Source organism: Carassius auratus, chromosome 10, assembly GCF_003368295.1.
Source record: "Carassius auratus strain Wakin chromosome 10, ASM336829v1, whole genome shotgun sequence".
NCBI classification, from domain to species: domain Eukaryota; kingdom Metazoa; phylum Chordata; class Actinopteri; order Cypriniformes; family Cyprinidae; genus Carassius; species Carassius auratus.
The window spans coordinates 4690383-4703239 of record NC_039252.1 but is presented as its reverse complement, the minus strand read 5'-3'; the positions used below and the strand labels follow the sequence as shown (position 1 = coordinate 4703239).

General features: G+C 36.9%; 1 pseudogene; it reads left to right on the top strand.

Annotated features, from left to right (window-relative positions):
- The first annotated feature begins 4745 nt into the window (after nt 1-4745).
- On the top strand, nt 4746-11583 carry LOC113109612 (very low-density lipoprotein receptor-like; annotated as a pseudogene).
- Nucleotides 11584-12857: the final 1274 nt, after the last annotated feature.

Genomic DNA, 12857 nt, shown 5'->3' with positions numbered 1-12857 from the left:
GGAAACGAGGGGCAGAACACACTTTAAATAAACAGGAGAAAATGGGACACACCTGGGAACAAAAGGGAGTAAATGGGAGTAGGAGCAGGAAAAACCAAATAAGGGCATAAACATTAAACTGGAGCACATGGGGGAAGAACATGGAACAAAGTCTGACAGACACACTACTTTTCAAAAGTTTAGGGTAGGATCAATTAAACATAATAATAATAATAAAATAACATTTTATAATTATTTCTATTATTTCTAATGTTTATAATATTTCTAAAAGTATTTCTTTTTCAAATAAATGCAGCACATTTAATTTACACACTGTAAATAGCAGCACAACTCTTTTCAGCATTGATAATACTAATAAATATTTATTTCAGCAGCATATCAACAAGGCAAGGCAAGTTTATTTATATAGCACATTATATCATATATTAGCACATTATATATCTACACAATGGTAATTCAAAGTGCTTTATATAAAAGAAAGTAAAGTAATCATTAAACAAAAATCACAAAAATAAAACGAGTTTAAAAACTTTGAGAATGATTTTAAAAAATGGATTTAATACAGTACAATAATTTTGGGTTGCATAAAATACAGTGCAGTTCATAAAATATAGTGGAATCAGTTCGAAAATCGCACAGTGCTCGCTCAATCAATAAATGCACAGCTAAACAGATGAGTTTTGAGTCTGTATTTAAAACCTGACTCGATCCTAGTGATCTGAGTGGTCTGACAGGTTTGTATTCAGTGAGCATATCTGCAATTTATATTGGTCCTTTGGTCATTGAGTGATTTCTAGACGAGTAAAAGTACTTTAAAATCAATCCTAATGTAACTGGAAGCCAGTGTAAGGACCTGAGGACTGGTGTGATATGCTCAGATTTTTTGGTTCTAGTCAGAATCCTGGAAGCAGCGTTCTCGATGAGCTGCAGCTGTCTAATGGTCTTTTTGGGAAGAACGGTGAGGAGCCCATTACAATAGTCCACCCTGCTGGTGATAAAGGCATGAACAAGTTTCTCCAAGTCTTGGCTGGAAACAAAACATCTAATTCTTGCAATGTTTTTTAAATGATAGTATGCTGATTTAGTTACTGCTTTGACATGACTACTGAAACTAAGGTCTGTCTCCAAAATCACACCAAGATTCCTGACTTGATTTTTGGGTTTTAGACCCCTAGAGTCAAGGTATGCATTCACCTTAAAAACTTCATCTTTGTTTCCAAATGCAATGATTTCTGTTTTTTCCTTGTTTAACTGAAGAAAGTTCTGGCACATCCAATTATTAATTTCATCAATGCATTGGCAGAGGGAGTCAATGGGGCTGTAGTCATTTGGAGATAAGGCTAGGTAAATCTGGGTATCATCAGCATAGCTGTGATAGGTAATTTGGTTCTTTCTCATTATTTGACTTAGTGTATTAGAATGACTGATTTCTGAAGATCGTGTGACACTGAGGACTGGACTTATGGTGCTGACATTTCAGCTTTGATAACATAAATAAATTACATTTTAAAACATATTTACACAAATTAAAGTTAATTTAAATTTAATAATATTTTACAAAATTAAAAAAAAATTTTTAGGACAAATTGACTTATCAAAATAACAAGATATTAAGAAAATCACTTTTAAAGTTGTCCAAATGAAGTTCTTACCCATGCATATTACTAATAAAATATTAAGTTTAGATATTTACAGTTGGATATTTCCAAAATATCTTCAACATGATCTTTACTTAATACTCTGATTTTTGGCATAAAATAAAAATGTATCATTTTCACCCATACAAGGTTTTTTTTGGGGGGGCTATTGCTACAAATATATCCCAGTGACTTCAGACTGGTTTGTGCTCCAGTTCACATGTTTTTAAAAGTGTTAATCAGATGTGAGGAGGTGAAGATGTAGCCAGAACAAATGAGAAGAGAAGATTCTTAAGATGTCAGGATTGATGATTAATGAACAGGGTAAATATAGTGCTAGCACACGGATCTGTCTGGCTTCTGCGGGGAACATTGATCTGCTCTGAATAAGAATCGATATGCATGAAAGGTTCCAGTGTAAGTTCTGATCTGGGAACAGAAGCTCTCCAATTCATGTAATCCTATTTTCAGAAAGAAAAACCACCTTGATCTTTGATCACTACTCTTCTTCTCAGATCTCAGATACAACGTCCCTCGTGTCTTTATTCTGATCAAAGTGACCATATCCAGCAGAGTCAAATGAAGCAGAATTATTATTACTTTAAGGAATTCAGAATCAACCCAGTGGACTGATCCAAAAATTCAGCTGATGCGTCAAGATTTGTTAAAGGAACAGGAATATCATGCAGAAAGATTATTTTTTAAAAAATGCATTAAATAAATATTTACCTAAATATTGGAAGATTTATGCTGTTTTAATAGATTTCCATTAAGCCTGCATGGGTACTATATATATATAACGACAGCAAAAATACATATACAAGAAAAAAGTAAGTGAATTAATGAATGAATTAAATCTGTAATGTTTTAGTAGTCCATGTCATTATTCAAAAGCAAGTGAAATTACTTTTCTGTTTTGTGCTTTATTGCTCTTAACCAAATTAAGAACTTACATTATCTTCAATAAGTGAGTGATCTTCTTAAACAGTTCAGTATGGCAGGCTACTGAAGGTATAGGATTATCCTTCTATATGAACTTTAAACTAACTGAAACTTACCAAACTGAGGAAGATGACTATTTTAGATTTACAGATGTATTTATTCCTCATTTTCCTCAAACAGGCAGAGACTGCACCACGCGTGTAGAGCAGGTTCAGCGCAAGGTGTGGTACAGAAAGGGTTAACTGTGTAAATGACATGCTGAAGGAGAAAGAACACGGCTGTGTTCGGCAGTGGCGCGAATAAGTAAATTAGGACATGGACTGCGGCTCCACGAGCGCCTCGCGTGCGTGCAGATACTGACCCGGGAACTGCCTTCAGGAGATAAAAGCCCGTGGATCACGCTGCTTTCTGTTTGTCCCACGGACACGTATCGACTGTGCTACACTATCAGGGACGAGGCCACAGACACACACACAGCACGGCGTCCAGCTCTAGCGCGAGATGGTCACGTCTACTCTGGGGCTCGTCATTCTGTCTGTCTGTCTTCAGCTGTGTGGATTCGTGCGCGGTGAGTGTTCAGAACGAGGATGGTAACAATGGTTGCCATGGGAAGAAGATCATTTGGAACAATGCCGCGTTCTCAGAACCTCTGTGTTACACTGTTGCGATCTAGTTCTCAGAGGAGTTTAAATTCCTTGTAATAAACTGACCTGCTTGATCTCATTCCTGCGTAAATCTGCAGATATATATTTTTTTGTATGGATCTTTCAGAGGGAAATGCGTTTGACTCGTATAAATGTATAGGCCCTTGCGAATGGCTTCTAGAATCCACCCTACGTTTAACATTATTGGTGGCATTATTTCTGAACGCTTCAGTTTAAGTGATACTGCATGATTTCTCCTTTTTGTTTCGGATGTAACCCTGTGCGTTTCGAAAGCGTTGCTGGTCATATCTGCGCGAACGCAACGCCTGCTTATGTTTCATCACATATGTATGCATATAAGCCAGAGCCTTTCTGCTTTTAATTTCAAATGCTTGTTTGGAATCTCGCTCGGTGAAGAGTCGAGGCGTGTTTGGTTGCGGTAATTCGGTGGCTCCGGTTGGAGCGCGTGTGAAACGCGTACGTCAGCCGGTGATCTAGCGGCGGTCCGCGTGGCCTGTTTATTAGCTTCAGGGTGTGTTCTACTTAATAAATGTTGATATGTTATATCCGATATACACAGTCTAACGTCTAAACAGTGCGTTGAGAGGACGCGTTCTTGCGTTCAAAATCAGCTAGACTGAGCGTAATGTAAGGGGGCGTTCACATGCGACGCGTTCTGTCGGAGGGGTTTGTGTGTGTGCGTTAATTAGTACCCCATGTAAACATTAGCCACCGTAATCGTAAAGAATACGATTCATCTGAACGATTCTTTGAGGCCATTTCAGATTTCAACTGGACAGATGTAAATGCTATTCATTAGGCTATAGTTTCTAGCTGTATTAATCTATTAAACACATTCATTCAAATATTCCCCTAATTACAACAACTCATATTGTACTTATTGTCATATGTGCAACTATCACCCATTTCTCACTTCTTTTCTTTCGAGTTCATTTGGAGTCAAGTATCTGATAGTTCTTAAAGACTAGTTAAAGCAGTAACTACTTCCAAATTGTTTTTAATTGACAAAAATATTTTTTTTTTGGCAAATGGTCCTATTTGTATGAATCTTATTTGTAGCCTTTGTTTTTGTATGATCTACCTACTCCCCACTTTATATACAGGGGTGAACCGTCATGCTTTATTTCTTTAAAAAAATAAAAACAAAATCATATTTTTTTTATTGGTAATCACCATACAAATGTATGTGAAATTGGTACCTTGTAAAATACATTTGTTTCTAATGAGAAATCACACTACACTGTTTTTTGATTCAGTAAAAAGATTTGTCTTGTAGGATTCTGAAAGTGAAGTGACATACAGCCAAGTATGGTGACCCATACTCAGAATTCGTGCTCAACATTTAACCCATCCAGTGCACACACATAGCAGTGAATGGAAGATGTCGTGGTGGCTAGAGAGTTTGACTCCTAACCCTAGGGTTGTGGGTTTGAGTCTCGGACCGGCAATACCACGACTGAAGTGCCCTTGAGCAAGGCAACGAACCTCAAACTGCTCCCTGGGTGCCGCAGCATAAATGGCTGCCCACTGCGGGTTAAATGCAGAGCACGAATTCTGAGTATGGGTCACCATACTTGGCTGAAGGTCACGTCACTATTCCTAGTTTAGAAATCGGCTTACACTGATGGTCTTGTGTTTTTAATGAATCATGCTTTTTATGTTTTTTTTTTTAGTTCGGGCTTAAGCATGTTACATATCTATCCAGGTGACTAATTTTAAGTTTTGGTAATTTAAATCTAGGTTTTAACAGCAAGTACAACAGGATTGGGGTGGCTTAGTGGTTAAAGATGTGGGTTGGTAACTGAAAGGTTGTTGGTTTAAGCCCCAGCAGAGCTAATCCATGACCTTCCTCCATTGTGCCCTTGAGCAAAGTACCTCAGGTTTCTCCAGTGGGACTGACCTTGTGACGGCAGGTACTGTATATGCATTAAAAACTTTGCTAAATCACAGTTTAGAAGTAATTAGTAGCGCTCAGGTGATTGGGGAAGATAAATGGGTTTATCTTGACACAATCCCTCTTATTTTCCTCCTATGGTTGGTTTCTCAAGGGAGTATGTAGTGCTGATGTGAGGAGGGGTTTTGGAGTCTTAAGGTGCTTTTGATTAAGGCCCCTTCTGCGTTCTCAGCATCTGCCTGTGATGAAGCAAAGATGAGATATTCTGATGAATCAGAGCTCTGGAAGTCTTGTGGTAAATGTTTTACTTGCACGCATATGAAAAGAAGACTTCTGGGCCTTTGGCAAGCTGCAAAGCTCAGTCTCTCCTGGAAGGATGAGATGTTGCATCTTAAAAGCCAATCTCAGAGCTGATGTTTCCTTTAAGCAGTGTTTATAGGTTGTTGGTGCAGCATTTTGTAAACATAAAAAAATACTTTTAAATGCCTAATGGTTTGCGCAATGCACTCATCAGTTGAATTAGTAGGGATTTCTTTTTTTTTGGCAGATGCTTTGGTTCCTTTGGTACAAACGGCAGACTGCTGTCAAAAATGCCAGTTATACAGCTATAAGCTGGTAAAAATGCTTTTTATATTCGTTTAGTCCAGAAAAAAAGCCCTCAGAAAATGTACTGCATGCATTTTGGTTAAATATAATATTAACAACAAATATATAAAAATGCATAGTTATGTACACTTTGCTTGTTGAATTGCTTATGCAAAATGATGAGGTCATATGATAATGTGGCATTCAACCCTTTGAAACATTTGTTGAAGTTATGCAGCTGTGACCAGATTCTCAAACACGGTCACGGTCAAGAACAGCTGTCTTTTATGTGCATGATCTGAAACCCTAAGATGCACATTTGGAAGCTCATAGCTAGTTCAGATGCATCTGCCATTCTGTTTTGTGATTTTGAGTAGGTTGATCGTGGTACAGGTTTAATTCGCATTGATAAAGTTCCTGTCCCGGCTGGGCACTGATCTTGGACTGGCAGTTATGACATGAGCGGCTGTCTTTGGCTAATGTGACTTGTGATTATGGGAAAGCGGGTGCCCATGAATGAAGTGACCACATTGTTTTAAAGGACTGGCCCTCGTTCAGAAGAAATGCAGTTCATGTTAGGTTGTAGTTTTGTTTTTTGTTGTGTTTTGACCAGTAATGGCAGTATGAAAGCTGGTGTACATTTGAAAGGACTCATTTCAGATCCAGAAAAATTTGTAGTTAATGCACCCATACTGTTCATACTGTACCATTTTGATGGCATGTAGTCAGATCTTCCACGGAGGGCAATATAACTACAACTGCTTGGATCACTAGTCGATACTCTCTAGTCAGATTATTTTACAAGCATGAGCGGTTAGGTCATCTTAACCGAGACATTTCGAAATGTTTTGTTTGTCAAGGTTTTTGTTGGTATGTTGACTTATTTCTTACAGAGACTTATTTGTTATTACGCACCACTAAGCAGCACTGAACAGAGTTGCAAAAAATCTTGGTTTTCAGACCATCTTCAGACCGTTTTTCAGACCATGTTACTCTTGAATTTGGGAACCATTTTTGCTGTGAAGATGCTGACATGGCTTTAAAAGTTTGTACTTTTTAAAATATATACTACTGCTACTACTTTGTCTGTTATTTACATTTAGTCATTTAGCAGATGCTTTTATCCAAAGCAACTTACAAATGAGGAAAACAGAAGCAATCAAAACCAACAAAAGAGCAACAATATGTAAGAAGAATAGACCGGATTGAAGAATAGAAAATGCTAGTGTTAGAGCAGTAAATTTGTTCCTGATAAATAAAAAGAAAACAAGTACTGTAGATAACCGAAAAAGAAAAGAGAACACTAGTGTTAGAGGGTCATTTTTTTAATCAATAAAAGGAAAAGTAAATAGAATAAAGAACACTAGTGTTATTAATTCTTTTTATGAAATAAAAAGAAAACAAGTAGATTATAGAAAAATAATAGAAAACTAGTGTTAGAACAGTACATTTTTCCCCCTGATAAATAAAAATAAAACCAGTACTGTAGATAATAGAAATAGAATAGAGAAACACCAGTTAGAGGGTCAAGTCTTATGATGAATAAAAAAAAGTAAATGGAAAAGAAATAGAATAGAGAATAGTGTTAGAGGGTCATAAAGTAAATAGAATATACATAGAATAGAGAAAGCTAGAGATAATAATTTGTATAAAAAAATAAAAAAAAAACCCAAGTAGAAAAGGAGGGTCAGGTGTTAGAGGGTCATTTTTATAATGAATAAAAAGTGAATAGAAATAGAGTACACTGGTATTAGTTCTTTTTATAACAAATGAAAAGTAAATAGAATAGAAATAGAATAGAGTACACTAGTTTTAATCTTTTTTTTTATAAAAGTAGATAGAATAAAAAAAAGAATAGTGATTGTGTTAGAGGCTCATTTTATAATGAATAAAAATAAAATTAAGTAGAATAGAAAACACTAGTGTTAGTCATTTTTATAATACATAGAATAAAAAGTAAATAGAATAGAAATAGAACAGAGAACACTAGTGTTAGTCATGTTTATAACAAACAAAAGTAAATAGAATAGAGTAAACTAGTGTTAGTCATTTTTTAATAATAAATAAAAAGAAAACGGTAGAATAGAGAGAGAATAGAGAACGTTGGTGTCAGAGGGTCAATTTTTATAATAAATCAAAATAATAGAAATATAATAGAGCGCTAGTGTTAGAAGGTGATTGTTTTTATTTATAATTAAGAAATGAAGTATATAGAATGGAAAAAGAGTAGAGAATACTAGTGTACACAATACACAGAATTAGTTATATATGTACAGTTATGTATAAAAATGGTTGAAAGCTTTTTAGGTAAGTTTTATTGGTAAAAGGCTAAATGATGGAAGTTGGTTGGATAAATTTCACATTTTATTTAATGAAAAAAAATCTCTCCCTCTCTCTCTCTCTCTCTCTCTCTCTCTCTCTATATATATATATGTATGTATATATATATGTGTGTGTGTGTGTATATGTATATATGTATAGAGAGAGAGAATTTTTTATAACTCATTTTCATTTATCAATAACAGAGCAGCACAAAAAGTGAATGGTAGGTTAGTATGATTTTTATTTTATTTGCTCCAGTCAGTTTCATGATATCTCCAGCTCAAGTCATTGGCTTTAGAATGGAGAACTCTCTCCACATTAATATAAAATGGAGCTCTACACACCTCTGAAACGGTTTCAAAATTGTATCTTTTTTTCCTCATGCAGGATTAAGAGTGGCAACAGTAGTCTATGATAGCACTTTAAGTGTTTTATTCACCTAGTAGATCACTCAGTTTACAAAACACTAACAAAAACTTGACAAACTCCCAGAAAATGTAACCAATATCACCATCTGTCTGGGACAACATTTTCTGTACAAACTCAGTATTGGGGAAGATTTGTACTTTAACAAGCCACTGGCTCTTCCTGCCTCACAGGTTCCCAGCCAGAATGTGAGCAGTCTCAGTTCCAGTGTGGGAACGGCCGGTGCATCCCGTCTGTGTGGCAGTGCGACGGTGACCTGGACTGCTCGGACGGGAGCGACGAGACGTCCTGCGGTGAGTCAGTGTGTATGAGAGCTCAGCGGCACAACATCCGTCACCGTTCTGACGTGTGGGCGTCTCGATGCTCGTCAGAACAGCCACCTTAAACTAGTCCTGATCTCCAGAGCTGATGCAACTCTTGGCTAATCTGTCGTAAATGGAGGCAGAAACAGATTGGCTTGCAGCTTGGACTTAAATTAAAATATTGATGAGGGACAGTTGCTTGCTTGCCACTCCTTCATAGTATGACTGGACCGTGACACCAAGTGGTTTTCTATGTAAAGATTTCCCCACCTATGTGATTCTATAACGCTCATACTGTGTGCTAACTGGGTCACTGATGCGAGAAGACATTACAGATGGGGGCCGGCACAGATAAAATGAGCTGAAATCTTTTTTTGGATCATGGTGTTCCCATTTAGGCCTTTCACCTTTTACTAAGGGGCGTTTCCTCTGAGAAGCCAAAACCTCCTTATAATTATAGATTAAAATAAATGAGAGAACACGAAAACGTTTTGAAATTATGAACTAATTTAGTATGTTGATCATTATTTTTCCAACAGCAATGCTTCTTTTGCTTCTCTTGAGGTGACTGTGAATCTATTCTTGTTTTGTCCCTCATTCACTGTACAGTTTCAAATGACGAAAGAGAATGGGAATTACAGTTTGCACCTTATTTGACTTGAAAATGCAGTAAATATATTTGTTTTTATATATTATGATTTCATTAGCGTTTTTAGTGCAGTGTCAACATGTATAACCCAGCAAAATATTAACAGTTTAATATGTTAACTCTTATGCTCATTTAACATACAATAAAAAGTGAAATATTAGGAAATATTCTAATTTAATATAACCATTTTCTATGTTAATATGTTAAATGTAATTTATTCCCGTTTATGTTAAGCTGAATTTTCAGCATCATTATTCCAAACTTCAGTATCACATGATCCTTCAGAAATCATTCTAATATGCTGCTTATTTTTTTTAAGCAATTATTTTTGGTGCTTAATGATTGATTGTTAAACTGGTTTTTATCTGCTTATGCAGCAAAATGCAGACATTTCCTATCTCTGTTTCTCTCTCTCTCTCTCTAAGCTTTTGAAAGCTAATGTATCAGTTTCCATAAAAATATTAAGCAGTAAAAATGATCTGAAGGATCACGTGTACTGGTAATAAGTTTTTCTTGAGCAGCAAATTGAAAGGTTTTATGCATATGTTTCTTGTTGGCTGTATGTTAAATATTGAACTACAAACCTTTAACTTGGAAGATATGTAAAGATCAAATACTATTGGAACATGCATTTACATTAAGCCCAAAACAAAGAGCGTGCTTTGCCTCCAGTGCAGGTCCAGCAGTGGCTGGTGTTGAGATTGTCGGCCTGTCCGTTTGCACTGCTCAGGTCTCTTTCTCTTATTGCCATTCAGTCCACAGGAGGCCTCCTGCTCCGAGTATGCACTTGTGCTGTGAGTGGACATGAAGAGACTGTGAATGTGTCTGAGACGAGGATCTGTAGGATTCAGAGAGCCCCCGTCTTAAAGCGCCTCTCTAGGATTGAAGTGTTTTCTTTTAAAATCAGTATCCTGTGCTGAAATAAGTAAAAATGCTCATTAGCAAGCATTTCAAGTACTCTTGAGCAGACGTTCTTATGCATTGTTTGTTTTTCATTCCTCTTAAGCTAGCTAATATCTAGTGAAGCACAGGTTTTCTAACATGTCTGTTTCAGTGAGGAAGACCTGTGCCGAGGTGGACTACGTCTGCCGCAGTGGCCAGTGCATTCCCAAGAGATGGCAGTGCGACGGGAACCAGACTGTGAGGACGGCTCAGACGAGAGCATCGAAATGTGCCGTGAGTCCGATTTCATCTTTAACACAGCATATTTATTCAGTGGTACCATGGTTTTTTGTGTTCGCTGCATGAACTCGAGCGGTTCGTAAATCCCAAGTCCCCTTCAAGGCTTGCCCATACAATTACCCGTTGTGTTTTAACTTGAGCGAGAGTCTTTTAGCTCAAATGAGGGTTATATTTAGATCCACCCTTGAGTGTTAGTTCTTCATGACATCACAAAAGCACACGGATGTCTTCATCTTTTGCATGTCCTCGGTTTTTTTGCTGAAAATTTAAGATTAGCGATTAATGGTTTGATGCAGTTATAATAAAACCGGGCCTGTTGTTTATTAAAGTACAGTGGATGTACATCTATACAGAAGTATCGGTGTACGTGCAGCTATGCATGTCAGCTCTCTATATCAAGTCTTGTTTGAGCAGCTGTTGGAAAGTTAGTCAGCAGAAAATGGAAAGGGCCCAACAATGTGTGTGTGTTGGTGAGCGTTTGCACACGGGTGGCTATAAACGCACAAGTGATCTTTTGCTCTTAGCTCAATATTTCCATCTAGACACCGATCCGCTTTGGATTTGGTCGTTTATGTTGAGGATATGTTCCGTTTGAACTTGAAGTGTAAAATATCAAAGTTTCATGGATTACGCAACAGACCTATAGCAGCGTTTCTCCTTTGAGGTTACGTTTCCCATTGTGTTTATGAGCCGCAGCGTCTCTGGAGTGTAGCCAAAGAGTGAATGTTTCAAGCTAATTGTTCACAGCAGTCAAAGGTTGTTTCTATGTGAAGGTTTACACCCATGTTTCATGCCGTAAAACAATGTTTGTTTATACTGAGCCTGGATTATTTCATCAATATATGGCATGTGAAAATTCAAGATCCAAATGAATTTGTTTGTAGAGTTGTGAAATCTTGATGATTATGGTGAATGAAGCAGTGTGGTCCTGACTGTTTTTTGTTTCAGACACGAGGACCTGCGAGTGAACGAGTTCAGCTGTGGCATCGCTCCACGCAGTGCATTCCAGTCTTCTGGAAGTGTGACGGTGAGAAAGACTGCGACAACGGAGAGGACGAGGTTAATTGTGGTGAGTCACTAGACACAACACCGTCTCTTCTAATCAATCTGAGTTCCCATTTCACTCGTCTCATCTCCCAGTTCTTTGCATTTAATTGGAAATGAGACACTGAGATCCAAAGTGAAAATCTTCATTTATTATTTTTTTTAAATATCTAACTTCGTTTGAATTAGGCTCGAATAGGTGAATTCGATAAGATACATGTTTTTGTTCTGAACAAAAGAATAATGTACTTGTATGCACTTTGTAGAGTAGCTTAAACTATGCTCAAATATGCTGAGACACACAGAAACATCTCAAAAGCGAGGGATTTTAGTCATTTTCAACATTCCTTGTAATTCTTCCCAGACAAAGTATGTCAACTAAATATTAAATGGATAGTAATTAATTTATTCATGTATAATGCTTACAATTAATCTGCAAAAATATGAATAAAGTTTCTTTGTTTATGCATTGTAATACCATTATTTATTCTAATGCATATTATTTGTTCTAATACCACTTTTGGGAAGTGTTTTATCAAAGAAATGAAATGTACATAAAGTATACATGAAATTAAAATAGTTATTTTTTATGCAATATTCAAATATTTATTAATATTTGAATTATTTTACTTGAAGTTGACATTTTAATCATTTTAGTTTTACATGTTTCTATTCAGCCTTATTTCGGTTTACTTAAACTTATGAGTTAGTGGCAAAGGCAACATTTCTGATTTTCAAGTTACCTTTTTCATCGAATTCATTTCATCTTAATTTCAAGTTGATTTAAGTTTGTTAATAACACTGATTCAGATAATAAGACAAGTAGACAGTTGTCAAGGTTAATTGAGGCCTCCTAAAAGCAATAGTTTGTCCACATTATTATTCTGAAATCCTGAAGCGTTTGTTGAAGGTCACTTAAGATGTTTTCCTGTGTCGTCTTATTTAGGGAACATTACATGCTCTCCTCTGGAGTTCACCTGTGCCAGTGGCCGCTGTGTTTCTCGTAATTTCCTCTGTAATGGTGAGGACGACTGCGGGACGGCAGCGACGAACAGGACTGTGCTCCTGCCTCCTGCGGCCCGAGTGAAGTCCCGTGCGGGAATAATACCTGCATTCCTAGGAGCTGGCTGTGCGATGATGATGTGGACTGCCAGGACCAATCAGACGAGTCGCCAGAGCGTTGCGGACGCAACCCACACCGCCGGCTAA